Source organism: Ovis canadensis, chromosome 13 (genome assembly GCF_042477335.2).
Source record: "Ovis canadensis isolate MfBH-ARS-UI-01 breed Bighorn chromosome 13, ARS-UI_OviCan_v2, whole genome shotgun sequence".
Taxonomy (NCBI): domain Eukaryota; kingdom Metazoa; phylum Chordata; class Mammalia; order Artiodactyla; family Bovidae; genus Ovis; species Ovis canadensis.
In genome coordinates this window covers 40236465-40254510 of record NC_091257.1, presented here as the reverse complement: position 1 = coordinate 40254510, position 18046 = coordinate 40236465, and the positions used below count along the sequence as shown (strand labels likewise).

At 40.9% G+C, this 18046-nt stretch overlaps 1 protein-coding gene and 1 non-coding gene across 4 annotated transcripts in view; one reads left to right on the top strand and one right to left on the bottom strand.

The window, feature by feature from the left end:
• The window catches only part of ARHGAP21 (Rho GTPase activating protein 21), a 129118-nt gene that overhangs the window by 25378 nt on the left and 85694 nt on the right, over positions 1–18046 (top strand). The window lies entirely within an intron of this gene.
• Positions 9691–9762, bottom strand: TRNAW-CCA (transfer RNA tryptophan (anticodon CCA)). The gene has a single exon. It is a non-coding gene; the product is annotated as a tRNA-Trp (tRNA).

Genomic DNA, 18046 nt, shown 5'->3' with positions numbered 1-18046 from the left:
CTTTACTAGCGTGTGAGATGAGTGCAATTGTGCGGTAGTTTGAGCATTCTTTGGCATTGCCTGTCTTTGGGATTGGAATGAAAACGGACCTTTTCCAGTCCTGTGGCCACTGCTGAGTTTTCCAAATTTGCTGGCATATTGAGTACAGCACTTTCACAGCATCATCTTTCAGGATTTGAAATAGCTCCACTGGAATTCCATCACCTCCACTAGCTTTGTTCATAGTGATGCTTTCTAAGGCCCTCTTGACTTCACATTCCAGGATGTCTGGCTCTAATATTTAGAGTTGCAAAAAAAATACCTGTAAATAAAATGCATGGTTGTGCGTAAAAACTGGCGAGTATAAGTTGATTTACTTAGTTCAGTACAGTTCCTGTTAATACTTTGATGTGTTTGCTGCCAGCTTTCTTTTTCCTATGCACAGTATTTTCTCCCTCTGTGTGTGTGAGGGGCATTTTATGTTATAATCATAATATGCACATTTTGTCTTGTTGGGATGTCATTTTTTGTGTATGTATGGTATCATTTTTAATGGCTGTATAATATTCTAGCCAGAGGATGGAGATATATATATACGCACACACACACACATGCATTTGTAACATTTAATATTTTATATATATAAATAATATAATTGTTTATCTGTTGTTGGAAATTTAAATTGCTTCTGTTTTTTTGCCATTGGAAATAAAATATGGTGAATATTTCTGTGATTAAAATTTATTTTCCTGTTTAGGATCATTTTCATTGGGTACAATCTCAGAAGTGAAATTATTGGGTCAGAGTGATGCATAACTTTAACAAAACGCATTTTGGATTAAGAAGATCTTAGAAAAGTATTCTTAGGCTTGTGAGAGACGAGTGACGTTTTAAACTTTATAGACAGCAGTACTGTTAACATCAACAACAGCATTCGGAAGGGAAGAATCTTGTGTGTTTTTCTCTTTTTCCATGTTGGTACGTGAGAAATTTTAGATGTTCTTATCAGCATTTAGAACTTGGGGCTGAATGTGAACGGCAGAGTCAGATACCAGGAGTCGGGTGTTAAAGCTTCATGGCGATGACAGCCTGCCATCCTAGTTCTGGATTTTCCCACAAGTCCACTGACAGCATTGCACCCTTCTGAAGGAAGACTCGGAAGCGCCAGGCATGGGAGACCCTGGCTTCGCCATTCTGTGTGTATATCCGTGCAGAGCTCCCAGTCGGTTTCTAGCTCAGCGGCCAGTCTGATCCTGATCTGAACGTTGTTACTCTGTTCGCAACGTTCTGACTCAATAGTCATTCTGTTCTAGTCTGGGCCCCCAGGGACTGCCCAGATCACTCAGCAGAAAAGCCTGGGGCCTTATGTGGTGTGCCTGTCTTCCTCCATCATCACCATGACCCTATTTCCACTCAGATGTTCCCCTTCTTATCTGGGGCTCCAACCCCATGACCTTTGCCCTGACTGAGTCCCTCTTCCAGAAATGCTTTTCGCAAAGATCTGTGCTGAGTGTGCTGCTTCACTTTCTTTAGGTTTTTACTCACCTGTCCCTTTCCCACTGAAGTGTTCCGTTCAGATTTAAGTGTTACGAAGGGGAAAATAATCATATCATCCAAGAAGATCCTTTTTTTTTTTTCCTTTGAAAGAAAATTAGAATGATTAGAAACTTTATTATTTCACAGAATAGTCATTCTGTTGAGATATAAATCTATTTCAAGGAAGAAAAGCCAGAGAGGAATCCTGGGTGGTTTCCTTGAATTGGAAACCAGGAGAGAGTCATACTGAGGATCCTGGCTTAAAGTTTTCCTCCGTTCTATGATGAAACGAAATGGAAGACAGAAAGAGAGGCTGGCGGAGAACTTTATAAAAATTTTTTTAAAAATTTATTGCTTCTCCCTTGAGTTTCTCTCCATTATTAAGAAGTAGTTGATAGGCTAAGGTTCACTTTGTTCCTTAGAGCTGTTAGAACCAGCCGCTGCTTCTCACACTACTCCAAGGAGGCTTTCCTTTGGTAACGAAGGGAATTGGGAAATAGGCCTTTTGACACTTAAACTACTCTGCATGGTCCACAGGCCCGCAGTTCCTGTGCTCCCAGGAAGCTTGTAAGAAACTTTCAGACTTTCAGGGCCCCGCCCAGACTTAAGAATTTCATTTTAATAAGACCCTCCAGTGATTCTTCTGCACTTTCAAGCTCCACCTGGAAAGAGTTAAAGCTGTTATTATTATTATTATTATTATTAATTTTTGACCGCACTGGGTCTTTGTTGCTGCGTGGGTTTTGTCCAGTTGCAGCGAGCGGGCTTCTCAATGCAGTGGCTTCTCTTGTTGTGGAGCGCGAGCTCTAGAGCACAGGCTGAGCAGCTGCGGCACGTGGGGTCTTCCTGGATCAGGGATTGAACTCACGTCTCCTGTTTTGGCAGGTGGACTCTACCATTGAGCCCCCAGGGAAGCCCTAAAGCTGGTTTTTGTTTACTTGGTTTTTAAAGAGATGCTTAGTTTAACTGCTTTTCTTTAAATATTATTTACATTGTGTGTGTGTGTGTGTGTGTGTGTGTGTGTGTGTTAGTTGCTCAGTCGAGTCTGAGTCCTTGCGACTGCATGGACTGTAGCCTGCCAGGTTCCTTTGTCCTTGGGGTTCTCCAGGCAAGAATACTGGAGTGGGTTGCCATTGTTTCCTACAGGTGATCTTCCCTGACCAGGGATCGAACCCTCATCTTTTGCAGCGGCAAGTGGTTTCTTTACCACTGAGCCACTAGCGAAGCCCCATTTAAATACTTATATTTATAGTGAAGTTCTAAGGGATTAAGTGCTTCCTTTTAATCACTGGATAAGAGACCAGTTAATGCAGAATATCTGAACGTAAAGAACAAGAGCTCAACTTTCCTTGTTTTATGCCTTGTTATTAACATAGAAGGAAAAACTGGAGCCATCTTTAATTTTTATTATTTTAATTCAGGTAACCTGAAAACGAGGACTTCAGGTTAAGGACCCTGAGGATTTTGCCTTGCAAGGCTACTAGTGTCAATGGCCTTTCTCTTGGCTTGACCTCCGGTTCAGCCCTCTTTGCAGCCTGTGGTGTGCTAACTGCCCACTTCTATGCAGATGGCTTGGGCCTGGAGATGTGTAGGTGATTCCATCTGGAAGAAGCTAGCTGTCGGGCAGGGTGAATGTAGGATTAGCAGAAACATGTCCGTGTTCAGGGGATACGAGTGACATTGCCAAGATGCACTGATGGCTGATTCTCCGCTGGTCCACAGGTGAAACCAGGGGAGCTGAGAATTCAAGTACAGAGGCCTCTTAACTATTGTTAGGAAAAGTCCGAGCAGATCATTTCTGCATTTCACCAGCAGTGTCTGAGAACTGCTGACCTAAAATTGGGACTCTCAGAATTATTGGCAGAAGGCAGAAGAGATAAAAAAAATATTCCATGTGCCCCTGTGACCAGACTTTCAACACCAGGGCTCGAAAATGCTGGAAAAAAAACGTTCCAAGAGCTTGATATTTTATAAGAGATGAAAATAGCCAACATTTAGCGACCACTTAGTTAGTAGGTGATAGGCACTTTATGTTGTTAACCTCCTTTAATTCTTCTACAGAGATGATATTATTTTCTTTTTAAAATTTATTTTAAAAATTTAAAGGCTTATGGAAGTATAATTTGTCTGCAGAAATTCACTTCATAAGGCATGCAATTTAATGGATTTTGACAAATTCATCTGGTCATGTAACTGTCTTGACAATCCAGATATAGAACACGTCCCTCATCCTAAAAACTCTTTCCTGTCCCTCTGGGGTCATTTCCCTGCTGCAGTACACATTCTCTGGAAACCACTGATCTAATTTCTGTCCCTATATAATGGAATCCTATAGTGTATAGTCTTTGGGGTCTGACTTCAGAGATGATATTATTTTCATATTCCCATTTTACAGGTGAGGAAACAGATGAAATAGGGGTTAAGTGGCCAGCCACACAGCCTAGACGCTGCCAAGCAGGATGGGATGTAAGCACGGGGAGAGGAATGGGGGTGGTCAAACTCTGAAGTCTCTGCCCTTACCACTCACACTGTGCTGAGGGATTTGATACAACATTCAACGCATCAGCTTTTAAAACTAGTCATTCTAAAGCTGTATTAAGAATGTCAGTTCTGTTCAGTTGCTCAGTCGTGTCCGACTCTTTGCGCCCCCATGGACCATCGCATGCCAGGCTTCCCTGTCAATCACTAACTTCCAGGGCTTTCTTAAACTCATGTCCATAGAGTTGGTGATGCCATCCAGCCATCCCATTAAAAATGTGGAGTAAATGAAAAAATTTTGTATGTATATTGGAATATATATATATATATATATTTCCAATTAATGGCCACTGTAGGGAGCAACAAAGAAAAATGGAAGGAAAAAGGAGCAGAAAAGGGGGAGAAAAGGATAGGAATGTCTGGAATGAGGACTATGCAGGATTGAAGAAGAGATAAAAGGTTCAAGAGCTGCCTAAGAAAGGTAAAGGAAACAGAGAATTTGATTTTGCCGTAAATAGTGGTAGCTGTGAGATTTAAGTGCCTTGTAATGTTGGTTAGTTGATGTCACTTTCTTAGTCCTTCTGATACTGAGACTTTGTTGTCCATTGTTCAGTCACTAAGTCGTGTCCGACTCTTTTTAACCCCATGGGTTGCAGCACACCAGGCTTCCCTGTCTTTCACTATCTCCTGGAGCTTGCTCAAACTCATGTCCATTGAGTTGGTGATGCCATCCAACCATCTCATCCTCTGTTGCCTGCTTCTCCTCCTGCCTTCAATCTGTCCCAGCATCAAGGTCTTTTCCAGTGAGTTGGGTCTTCACATCAGGTGACCAAACTATTGGAGCTTCAGCATCAGTCCTTCCAATGAATATTCAGGGTTGATTTCCTTTAGGATTGACTGGTTTGATCTCCTTGCTATCCAAGGGACTCTTAAGAGTTTTCTCCAGCAACACAGTTCAAAAGCATCAATTCTTTGGTGCCCAGCCTTCTTTATAAACTTTAGCTTTGTTAATATATAAATATAAATATATAATATATATAATATATATTATATATATATAATATATTATAATATATAATATAAAATATATAATATATAAATATAAACATATATTATGAGTCGGTGACCATGTTAATATAAGCAATTCATGATAAACATTGAGTCTGCATGAACAGAGAAAAATTTTGAAAGAAAGTTTTAAAAAGTAGCATTGTACTTCCCTGGCAGTTCAGTGGTTAAGACTTCACCTTCCTGTGGGAGGGGCTTGGGTTTGATCCCTGGTCAGGGAGCTAAGATACCACATGCCTCATGAAAAAAACCAAAACATGAAACAGAAGCAATGTTGCTGTTTGTTGTTGTTTAGTTGCTAAGTCGCATCTGACTCTTTGTGAGCCCATGGACTGTAGCCCTCCAGGCTCCTCCATGGAATTGCCCAGACAAGACACTGGAATGGGTTGCTGTTTCCTTCTGGGGATCCTCCTGACCCAGGAATCGAACCTGTGACTCCAGGATCTGCTGCCTTGGCAAGCAGATTCTTTACTGCTGAGCCAAGCAACAGTGTAACAAATTCAATAAAGACTAAAATGGTCCACATTTTTAAAAAATTCAAAAAGTAATGTCATTAATGTCCTGTAGCAATATTCATAATTGCTTTTGAGCTGAAAGCTGGTGAAGTTAGTGTTGAGCTTAGTTTAGTTAGTTTAAATATCTAGTTTATATTGATGTTGAGCATCAAGCCAGGTGCCTCTGGACTTGTTACTTAGAGGGCCCAGAGGCTGACACTATCTTGGCCTAGTCTTCTTCCTGGGAGCTTTTGATGGGTGAAATCAGGTTTAAATGAGTGAGAAAGACGAAATTGAAATCTCTGAAGGAAAAGGCAGATTTCAGGACAGAGCAAATGGTCTGCTGATAAATAGGATGACAGAGTCACATGTTTTGATGATAGCTGAGATTGACTGCAAGGAGAAAAGCACTTACAAACATTAGCTTTTTATGTTCATCCTCCCCAGCCTTGGGGCATGTTGGATGGTCTGGTGGAAAGCGTGAGCCTTGGACTATGAGTAGAGGTTCCTGCATATCTGTCTGCCCTGCCATCTCTTGGTTGTGTGATTCTGAACAATTCTGTCATTTCTCTGGATTTTAGTGTTCTTATCTATAATCTGATTAGAGGATTTTCAGGGCTTCCTTCTTCCAGTTGTAACAATAAGAAATTCTTTACGTCATACAAAGCCAAAGAGGAGAGCCAGACGGAGTGAGTGGGCAAGGCGGAGGCTGCAGTCTTTGGTAATCTAATCTCGGAAGTGACATCCATCACGTTGGCTGAATTCCAAACATTAGAAGCGAATCATCAGGCCCAGCCCACACTCAAGAGGAGGGGACTGTTCAGAGGCAGGAATGCCAGAAGGTGGGGGTCACTGTTCTTTTTCTTCCTCTGTTTCTTCTGCAGTTGTGATTGATCATCATCTGTTTAAGAATTGGGAGATTTGAGAGGGGGACCCCCTAGATCACCTCCTGGTTCAGTGACTTAGAGAATTCATGAGGCAGTGGTACCCAGAACCGTCATTCATTACAGCAGAAGGTTTCAAAGCAAAATCAGCAACGGGCAAAGACGCGCGAGATAAAGCTCGGAGGAAGCCACGCACAAGCTTCGCAGGGTCCTCTCCCAGCGGAGTCACACGAGGTGCACTCAGTTCCTCCAGCACAAACTGCGACAACACGAGGGACACGTCTGACACGAGGGGGCTCGTGTAAGACAAAGCTTTCACTGGGGGCCAGACATGTGACTAGCGTATGCCAGAATTCCAGGCCCCAGAAGGAAGGCAGGGGCTCAGCAGGAACCGCACTGTCTGCACTAACAACTGAGGCCCAGAGGGCCACTCTTATCCGTGAGGGAATGAGGGGAGCCCCCCTGAAGACCAAGTTCCCAGACGCCAACCATGGCCAACCTCTTAAGCAGGCCTCTCTGAGGACAGCAGTCTCAGGCCTGCTGTGAGAACTCATTTCTGCACGGATGAGAACAGGTTACTGCTAAGTCACTTCAGTCGTGTCCGACTCTGTGCGACCCCATAGACAGCAGCCCACCAGGCTCCCCCGTCCCTGGGATTCTCCAGGCAAGAACACTGGAGTGGGTTGCCATTTCCTTCTCCAATGCATGAAAGTGAAAAGTGAAAGTGAAGCCACTCAATCGTGTCCGACCCTCAGCGACCCCAGGGACTGCAGCCTTCCAGCCTCCTCTGTCCATAGGATTTTCCAGGCAAGAGTACTGGAGTGGGGTGCCATTGCCTTCTCCGTGAGAACAGGTTAAGTTTACCATAAATAATGGTGAGCAGTCAAAATACTTTCTTACACTGATAATTCTGGGCCTATGTTTGGTGGGGAGGTGGGGATGGTGCTTTCTACGGCCTGGAGATTAAAGAAGTTTACCTCAGGCGATAATCCCAGTGTTTAGATCCTGACTGGCCTGTTACGATGCATATTTGTAGTGACCTTAGGAAAAAAAATTTCAGTGGTGTAATTCTTAAAAGTTTTTTTATTTATTTATGTTTTCGGCTGCAGCAGGTCTCAGTTGTGGCTTGGAGAAGCTTTAGTTGTGGTATGTGGGATCTAGTGCCCTGCCCCGGGACTGAACCAGGGCCCCCTGCATTGAGAATACAGAGTCTTAGCCCCTGGGCGTCAGGAAGTCCGTTGGTGGTGTATTGATGGACTGTATCCTTTGCTTCCAGGCATGTTGACTCAGCACCTGGTTTTTGCCTGGCTGCTGCGCTGCTGCTGCTGCTGCTGCTGCTGAGTCGCTCCAGTCGTGTCTGACTCTGTGCGACCCCATAGACGGCAGCCCACCAGGCTCCCCCGTCCCTGGGATTCTCCAGGCAAGAACACTGGAGTGGGTTGCCATTTCCTTCTGCTGTGCTAGGCATTCCCTATGTTAGGCATTCCCTATAAGATGTGTTCCTGGAGATTGTAATCAAGTGGGAAGACAGATATTAAACGTATAAGCAGAAATAAATATATAATTGCAAATAAAAGCTTTCCCTTAAACAGGAGGAGAAAATGCTCAGTTTCTATTCATTTGCTACATTTTTTTATGTACCTACTTTGTGGTACTATTCTGACATGAACAAAACAAAAGTCCCTGCTCTGATGGACCTTACGTTTTAATGGGAGTCAATAATCAAACATGCAATATTGTCTCAGATTGTGACAAGCACTATGAGGAAAAAAGTAAAACAGGATGGAGCAGTGGGGAGACTGAAAGTGAAAGTTGCCCAGTCATGTCTGACTCTGCAGCCCCATGGACTATACAGCCCATGGAATTCTCCAGGCCAGAATACTGGAGTGGGTAGCCTTTCCCTTCTCCAGGGGATCTTTCCAACCCAGGCATCGAACCCAGGTCTCCCACATTGCAGGCGGATTCTTTACCAACTGAGCTATCAGGGAAGTCCCAATGGGAAGACTAATATAGATAAAGGTGGTCAGGAAAAGCCCCTCTGAAGTTGAGACAGGAGGGGAGGGAGCAGGGTGCAACCTTTAAAAGAATGACATAGCAAATTTCTAAGTCATGTCTGACTGTTTGCGACCCCATGGACTGGAGGACAGCAGGCTTCCTTGTCCTTCACTATTTCCCAGAGCTTGCTCAAACTCATGTCCATTGAGTTGGTGATGCCATCCAGCCATCTCATCTTCTGTCACCCCTTCTCATCCTGGCCTCAATCTTTCCCAGTATCAGGGTCTTTTCCAGTGAGTTGGCTCTTTGCATCCGGTGACCAAAGTATTGGAACTTCAGTTTCAGCATTAGTCCTTCCAATGAATATTCAGGGTTGATTTCCTTTAGGACTAACATAGTCATAGGACATGACAAAGCCTGGTTAGAACCAACTAGGTCCAAGATGGTGGAAGAGTCCCCCTTTCTTCCTATTTCAAAGTCACTTCTCTGTGTTGAAGATGTTTAAGCAGAATCCTAAATGAATTAGGGAAGCAAGCCATACAGATATCAGCATGCCAGATAGTGGGAACTGCAAAGGTAAAACAGAGAAGGCAATGGCACCCCACTCTAGCACTCTTGCCTGGAAAATCCCATGGATGGAGGGGCTTGGTAGGCTGCAGTTCATGGGGCTGCTGAGGGTCGGACACGACTGAGCGACTTCACTTTCTCTTTTCACTTTCATGCACTGGAGAAGGAGATAGCAACCCACTCCAGTGTTCTTGCCTGGAGGCTCCCAGGGATGGGGGAGCCCGGTGGGCTGCTGGCTATGGGGTTGCACAGAGTCAGACACGACTGAAGCGACTCAGCAGCAGCACCAGCAAAGGTAAAATCCTTGAGATGGGAAAGAGCTTGGTGTGTTTGAAGCAGCCAGATGTGTGTGGCAGGAATCTGTGAACAGAGGGAAAGGAGGGAATCAGACATAGCCAGGACTGGGTCAGGAAGGGTCTATAAGAGAAGGGTTTTGGAGTTTCTTCCCAGTGTGATGAGAAGCCAGTTGTAGGGTTTTCAGCATGAAACTGACCGATCCAGATTTGTATTTAAACAAACATGTAAACATTGTAACTAGAAATATAGCAATACCTAAGTGAAGGTGAAGTCACTCAGTCGTGTCCGACTGTTTGTGACCCCATGGACTGTAGCCTATCAGTCTTCTTCGTCCATGGGGTTCTCCAGGCAAGAATACTGGAGTGGGTTACCATTTCCTTCTCCAGGGGATCTTCCCAACCCAGGGGTCGAACCCGGGTCTCCTGCATTGGAGGCAGACGCTTTAACCTCTGAGCCACCAGGGAAGCTTCCCTATAGCAGTACCTAAAATAAGGGTATTTTATATATTTATATAGCAATACCTAAAATACCTTTAAATCATAAATACATAGGTTGATGAATTTTACAAAGTAAATGCACCTGTGGCATCATTACCCTAATAAAGCTATAGATGCAGCCCTTCAGCCTCTTGAACCCCTGCATATTATCCTCTCCTCCAAATATTATAACTCTCTAGGCATACATCACCATGTATTGGTTCGCCCAATTTTACTATGAATGTTATTGCATTTGTGTTTGACTTTTTTCACTTAGGATTAGCTTTCAATTCATCCAGGTTGTTGCCTTAGCTGTAAACCTTAAAAAAAAGTTATGTATAGTAGTTTTATGAATAAGCCACAATTTATCCATTTTACTTTTGATGGCATCAAGCTCATTTCCAGTTTCAGCCATCCTCAATAATGCTGCTATGGACATGTTTGCACATGGCTTTGCATGTATGGATTTCTGTCAAGTGTTGATCTGGGAGTGGAGTTCCCGGGACACGGGATGTTCACATTTTATGGCCCAACATTGACAGATCCTACCAAGCAGCTTTTCAAAGTGGTTGTACCAGTTTATATTCTCATCAGCAATATTTGAGAATTCTTGTTACACTATGTCCTTGCCAATAATTGTTTGCCAGTTAAAAATTTTTTTTTAGCCATTTTGTTCTCTTTGTCATAATGCCTTATAATGGTTTTGATTTCCATTTGCCTGATGACTAATGAGCTTGAGCATCTTTTACTGGCCACTTGGATTTCTTTGCCTATTATTCCCTAGTTGTAAGAACTTGGATAAGTCACCCAATATCTTTGAGTACAGTGTTAAAAATACACACAAGAGGAATGATGTCATCGAATTTTTGGTTTCTTTGAATAGTCTATTTGAATTTGTAAACTCATGGGTTTTATACTGTTGTACCTGACTTGGAATTGAAACAAAAATAAGAACTGAGGCCTCCCTGTGGGTCTATATGTGTGTGTGTGTCTTTTTTTTTTAAAATCACATTGCCATGGTTAATTTGAGTTTCAGGTTCACATGAACTGGGAAATATTTAATATTAAATTAGTGCCTGATATTAATGTTTAAGTTTGTTGATATAGTAGTAATAATGTAGACAAGTCTTGGGGCTTCCCTGGTAACTCAGCTGGTAGAAAATCCACCTGCAATGCAGGAGAGCCTGGTTCAATCCCTGGGTTGGGAAGATCCCTTGGAGAAGGAATAGGCTACCCACTCCAGTATTCTTGGGCTTCCCTGGCGGCTCAAATGGTAAAGAATCCACCTGCAATGTGGAAGATGTGCATTTGGTCTCTGGTTGGGCTTCCCTTGTGGCTCAGACGGTAAAGCGTCTGCCTACAATGCAGGAGACCCGGGTTTGATCCCTGGGTCGGGAAGTTCCCCTGGAGAGGGAAATGGCAGCCCACTTCAGTACTCTTGCCTGGAAAATCCCATGGACGGAGGAACCCGGTAGGGTACAGTCCATGGGGTCACAAAGAGTTGGACACGACTGAGCGACTTCACTTCACTTGGGAAGATCCCCTGGAGGAGGGTGTGGCAACCCACTCCAGTATCTTACCTAGAGAATCCCCATGGACAAAGGAGCGTGGTGGGCTACAGTTCATAGGGTTGAAAAAAGAGTCGCTCACAACTGAGCAACTAAGCATGTTTGAGTAACCAAAGCAAGTTAGTCTCCTTTAAGCAACTTTTATCTTCCAGATGTTCCTAGGAACTACATATTAAATATTTTCTGCATCAACTCTATCTACTTGAATGTAAAGATTTTTAATAATAGAAGGAACAAGGACTTTCTTGGGGGTCAAGTGGTTAAGACTTCGCCTTTCAGTGCAGGGGGTTGCGGGTTCAATCCCTGGTCAGGGAGCAAAGATCCCACATGGCTCCTCCCCAAAAAACCAGGACATAAACATTAGAAGTCATACTGTAACAAGTTCAATAAAGGCTTTAAAAATGGTCCACATTAAAAAAAAATCTTAAAAAATAAAGATCTACAGAGAGTGGGATTGCCCTTTTAGCCTCGCTAAAATGGATGTAGGAAAAGCAATTTTCCAAACATAAAGTTATTTTATAGGCAGACTCTTGTTTCTTCCTATGGAAATTATAGTTATTTAATTAAATTTGAATTAATACAATAGCAGCAACAATCACAAGAATATCAATATCACTAACAAAGATCTGGAAATTGATTTGGGAGATGGTCCAACCAGCTACTATTTAAAGAAATGCCCTGTGGCATCCAACTGAACCATAAACTGCTTGCACTATAGCCAAAGCAAAGAAGTGGAAAGGAGCGTAAAAAGCCCTTTTAATAGAAAATTTTCTTTGGGCTGTTCAGGTTGATCTGAATGATTAATGGTTCTTATTTCTGCCTTATAAATTTTCAGTAAAATTTAAGATAGATTGGATTTGTATTTTTATGACTGCTGTATGTACTTTATAATACTTTAAGCTTCTTATATAATATCCAGCTGGTTTAATTATGCTTGTTTAAAAATTGTGACTGCACTTGGAAATGATTTTAGAGATTTCTAATTGCTATATATTTACTTTCCGGATGTGTTGTTGAATCATTTCTGTGTTTTAGCCAATTAAAGCATTCTTTTCTATGTAAAAATATTATCTATTCAAGTGATTCATTTTATAATGTAGTTTCCAGAAAAAACGTTATGTTGAAAGGCAATTGTATTTATGGGACATAAATTATGGAGTGATTAAAATAATTTATTGCTTTCCCAAAGGCTTTCTCCCTGGGTTCTTTTATACAGTAAGCTCCACTAGGGCCTGTAAGATATGTTCAAAATACTTCTTGGTATTTAATCATTACTTTTCATGAACAAATTATAAAACAAGGACCTCCTGCATTTGGAATGTTTTTACTTAGCTGGGTTTTTGAAATAAACAAGACACAATTGGGTTCGACTAGAAACAGTGGTGCATCTGAAAGGCTGTTAGCAGACAGTACATTACCACATTAGAAGTCCGGAGCAGAGCCGAGTTGCTCCCTTTCCAAGGCCAGTCTTCCCCTGGGGGATCATGCATGCAGTTAGCAGTTAGTGAGCGTCACGTCATCTGCCTTGGCTGGACATAGCAACTCAAAACTGGATCTGCCCTGGTGTCTGGTGTTCTGAAGTTAGGGTGCATCTCAGTGCTCAGATTATTTTGAGCATGAGCCAGTTTAACCCTCTTTCCTCGGGGAGCTTGTCTCCTCTCTGCGATCTGGGGTCTGCTTCCCCCAGTTGTCACCTCTGGGTCCCTGTGCACTTTAAGTTCCCTTTCCAGTTCAGAAATTTTACTTTGGTTTCTATTACTGTGTTTTGAGACATTGCTGTCTACCCTCATTTTGTCTGAGAACTGTGTTCTGAACAGCGACAATGTGTTTCTTTGCAATTCAGTCTCAAACAGGTTGAGACATACCTGTGTATTCTTTTCTATTTTTTTAAAAATTAATTTGTTTGGCTGGCGTGGGTCTTAATTGTGGCAGGTGGGATCTTTAAGATGTAGCACGTGGGATCCTTAGTTGTGGCAGCTGGGATCTAGTTCCCTGACCAGTGGTCTAACCTGAGCCCCCTGTATTGGGAGCATGGAATCTTAGCCACTGGACCACCTGGGAAGTCCCTTCTGTGTTATTTATATTATAGGTCTTTAAGAATTGGATGTTACCTGCAAAGATGTTTAGTTTCACTACAAATGAAAGAAACAAAACACTAAAACAGTAAGAATCAGTTTTCATCTTAGCTTGTTAGCAAAGAATGACTGCCCAGTGTTGGCAAGAATATGGATATAGTAGTTTGATATACTGTCGGTAGGAGGTGTATGACTTGGTCCCTATTTTATAGATGGCCCTTTGACACTTTGAGTATAAAACCGTAAAACAGCATAATGATGTTACAGCAACTTCATTCTTTGGAATTTATCCCAATGACCTATTCGTGGTTTTTCACAGAAATTGGTCCACAGGTGGTTGTAGTAGCAGTAGTAATAAGCAATAATAGTGGTAGTAGTATAAAAAGACTTAATAAACTGTGCATTCCAAATAGCAAAAAGAAAAGTGAATAAATGAAGTTTCATTTATCCATATGGTGAAATACCATGCAGTCTTTAAAAATAATATATAGATATATGTTATATTGGGCTTCTCAGGTAGCAATGGTGGTAAAGAATCTGCCTGCCAATGCAGGAGATGCCAGAGACGCAGGTTTGATCCCTGGGTCAAGAAGATCCCCTGGAGTAGGGAATGGCAACCCACTCCAGTATTCCTGCCTGGAAAATTCCATGGAAGAGGAGACTGGTGGGCTATAGTCTACAGTGTTGCAAAGACTCAGACACAATTTAGAACGCACACACACGCTATATTAACTCAGAAAGACATTCATAACATATTAAGTAAAAATAAGATTAGAAGAGCATTTTTCTTGTGTGTGTTTGTATATATTTTCATATGAAAAGGTCTAATATATATATATATATATATATATATGTATAATATATCCCAAACTACTGGCATCAGTATTCTCTAGAGGGGTAATGGTATATAAGTTATTACTGTTTTTTTGCTTAACTCTATTTTCTAATTTGTCTTGAATGAATATATGCATCTGATAAATATCACTTATAATGGAAAAAGCAAAGAGTGCCGGATCCAGTAGCTGGTATCCTTGAATTGCTAAACCTATCCATGCGTGGTATAATACAGTGAGGAAGTTCCAGGATCAGGAGATTGGAAACTTAGGTTCTAGCCTAAACTGTGTCACTGATTAGCTGTGAGACCATCAGCAAGTCTCTCTGGGTCTCTATTTTTGTGTTTAGTAAATTTAAGTTGATTGACCTACCTCTCTGATCTTTAAACTCCTTAACAGACTATTCAGGTTTCTGAGGAACTAGCAAAAGGGAGCAGGTTTCTGTATAAACTCTCCTGCCCCTATCCCCAGACAGAGCAGCCCTATATATTTGATATTTTGTGTATAGAGCTTCTATTTGAAGCTTTCTTTCAACAAAAGGTAAGGAAAAGGTGAGGGGAGAGAGTCCTCTTTAGAAGATGTAGTTTTATGTGACTCCCTTTAAGGTTTATTCCTCTTCCCATTCATGGGGGCAAGTTTCTTGTAGGACTGAGCTTACCTTATGTATCAGGATGCCCTTGTTCTCCTGGAAATAACAGATTATGATGATCTACATTCTTTGAGAGCTAGTGAGTAAAACAATAATTCACATGATATGGGGTGCCTTCATCCTAGCTAACATAGAGAGACCTATATTTTTACACATTTCAAAAACCATTTCAACATCTTTTATGAATTATTTTCCCATTTGCTCCTGATCCATTGGAGTAATACTCTCTGCCCAGTCTATCCTACTTCAGTTGGACCCTAAAGAATAGTTCGGGTCACCCATCAGCGTGTAACTTTTGGCAAGTTGCTCAACCTCTTGGAGACTCAGTGCTTAATAAAATGGTGAATGGCCAAGTTGGATTATATTATCTCCATGTTTCCTTCCAGCTATACGAAAGTCTGTGAAATTTTCCCATAGTTCAGGCTGAGGAAATTGAAGCAACTGTTAACATTGGTTGCTAGCATGGTATCTTTGATCATCTAAAATCAACGTAGATTCAGAAAGCTTTTTTGTATGGACTTTTAGCAAGATGAATCTCTGGCACTCTAGGTCATTACAGTGCTTCAAGCAAAATAGGGAAATCACATGATATGGGTCTGACCTTCTGTACCCATATCTTCACTAGCTCTATATGCGGTCAGTATCACTGCGTCTGCTCAGAGGGGGCTGCAGTATTTCATTAGTAGCTAAGATGAACTGAAATTTAAGCTTGCTTCTTAATTCGGAGATTCCTGTCTGCCCAAAGGATAGGGAGGTGATTGTTTTTCCCCTAAAAATACAGTCTGTTCTCTGATTCAGAGTAAACAAAATTTTATTCATATCAGAAAAAAAGCAGCTTCTGAAAATAACCCTATTATCTGGTCATAGAGACTCTTTACAAGAAAATATGTGTAAAAATAGACATCTATATTTGAGCTTCTGTCTGTTTCACTCTCTGTCTATTTGATGAGAAATAGAGCTATATGCCCTTACTGTCTCTAATGAGAAAAATGGGGAAGTACTTAAACAGGAGTAATTCCCCATCAGAGTTTTAAAGCAATCGTTTTGTTTTCCATTGTCCTTGTTTTATGTCAACTTTACTTGTTTAATTCATGTAGATTTCATCTTTTTTTTTTTTGAGTCCTATTTTTTGTCAGAATTTGTGATGGGCACTGAATTAAGACATTATTCTCCTGTGTCCCCAGGAAACTACTCTAAGATTGAAAATATAGATGTATGCTGCTAAGTCACTTCAGTCGTGTCTGACTCTGTGTGACCTCATAGACGGCAGCCCACCAGGCTCCCCAGTCCCCTGGATTCTCCAGGCAAGAACACTGGAGTGGGTTGCCATTTCCCTCTCCAGTGCATGAAAGTGAAAAGTGAAAGTGAAGTCGCTCAGTTGTGTCCGACTTGTAGTGACCCCATAGATTGCAGCTTTCCAGGCAAGAGTACCGGAGTGGGGTGCCATTGCCTTCTCCAATAGATGTATAAACAAGTAATTATAAGATGGTAGGGTATACCCTTCGCTACAGGGGCTCTATGAGATACAGGCCCTGGGAGACAGCCTCTGAGTATTGCAAGGCACTGGTTGGTGATTTATGTTGTACGGCACTTTGTTACCAAGAAAAGAGTGGATTATTCGATTAACGCAGACAAAGTGTTCAAAACGCAGCTTGTGTGATACACAATGATGCATAGCAATGCAGGCTGATGTGAAAAGTTACCATTCACACGGGTTTCTTATAAAAATTGATGAATTGTCTAAAAAAAAGGACCCTGGCCCCTTATTCCAAACTCTGTGTGTGTGTGTTTGAGAGAGAGAGACTAAAAAAACACTTTGTCAGACTGGGACATTTTAACCTTACTTTCCCCCTCAATATTATATTTTGGGCATTTTCCCATGTCATTAATTTTTTTTTTATATTTCAGCTGTATCATAATTTACATAACTCTTCCTTTTCTTTTTTTTTTTTTTTTTACTGTTGTTGGACTTAGAAATAATTTCCGAGTTGAGTTTATTATACCTTAGGCTGAACATTTTGTAAAATGAATCTTCACCCTCTTATTATTTCATTAGTTATTAGGTTAAAAGGTATAAAATTTAAGTCTCTTGATAAATGTTGTCAAGAAAGATTGTACTCCCAGTAGAAGAGTATGAGAAAAACGGTTTTTCCTGATTGAATTTAGAATAATATCTTTTCTTCAGTGTCCTTTCCTGCTAGTAGAGAATATTGTTAATGAGAGACTTAACTAAACTTCAGGTTAGTAAAGTAATTCCTTCAGAAGTCCTTTGCAGAAAAATATTTTGGAAATTTAATACCTTTCCTTTATAGTTTGAAAATCTATTGGCATGGAATGAGATTTTAGGCTTAATAATTCAGGAAGACTTCTATCAGTATGATATTAAATTCGAAAAAGAAGGTTTTCTTGTTGTTCTAAATGGTCATTCTGTCATTCCATTTTTGTGATTAGCAAATAACTTTCTGACAAGTTGGCAGCAAATGAGGAAAATAGATAAAATTATATCCCCCGATTCTGGTAGACATGCTTAGAAATAGATTATAAATGTTCCGTATAGCTAGTTAGGCTTTGAGAGCAGGGGTGAGGTGCTTATACTATTGTAAATTGTATGAGGCTGTAAAATATCAATAGTGATATAATGCTCAGTTATTATTTTGGGTGTGTGCTGAATGTGGTTGACCACCACTGTACTTTTAAATATGTATTTAATGGCTTATTTATTTCTTTGTATTATATAATTGGCTCTCTTCTTGCTTATAGAGTTTCATATTTATTAAAATATAGGCAAGGAAAAAGCAATTAAGCAGAAACATTAAATATTAATATAGTGCCACTACATAGTTTTTTGGGGAAGTACTTGAGCAGCTAAAATTACATTTTTAGATTTTTTTTTTTATCATCTTAGACGTGTATTTCATTTAGTCATTCTATTCTATACTCGTTTAACAAAGGAAAGAGGAAAAAGGTATATGTAAAGCATATTTAAATAGTTTTCGCCATCCAAATAGTCGTCATTTGTTACAGATCCATTTCTAATATGTTTAGAAGATGTTCAGCAATCAAACTGATAAACTTCTGGAAGTTTTGTTTTTGATAGGAGCTTAGTTTGGAATTGTTGTTTCTAGAAAAATTTAAGTTATCTAAGGC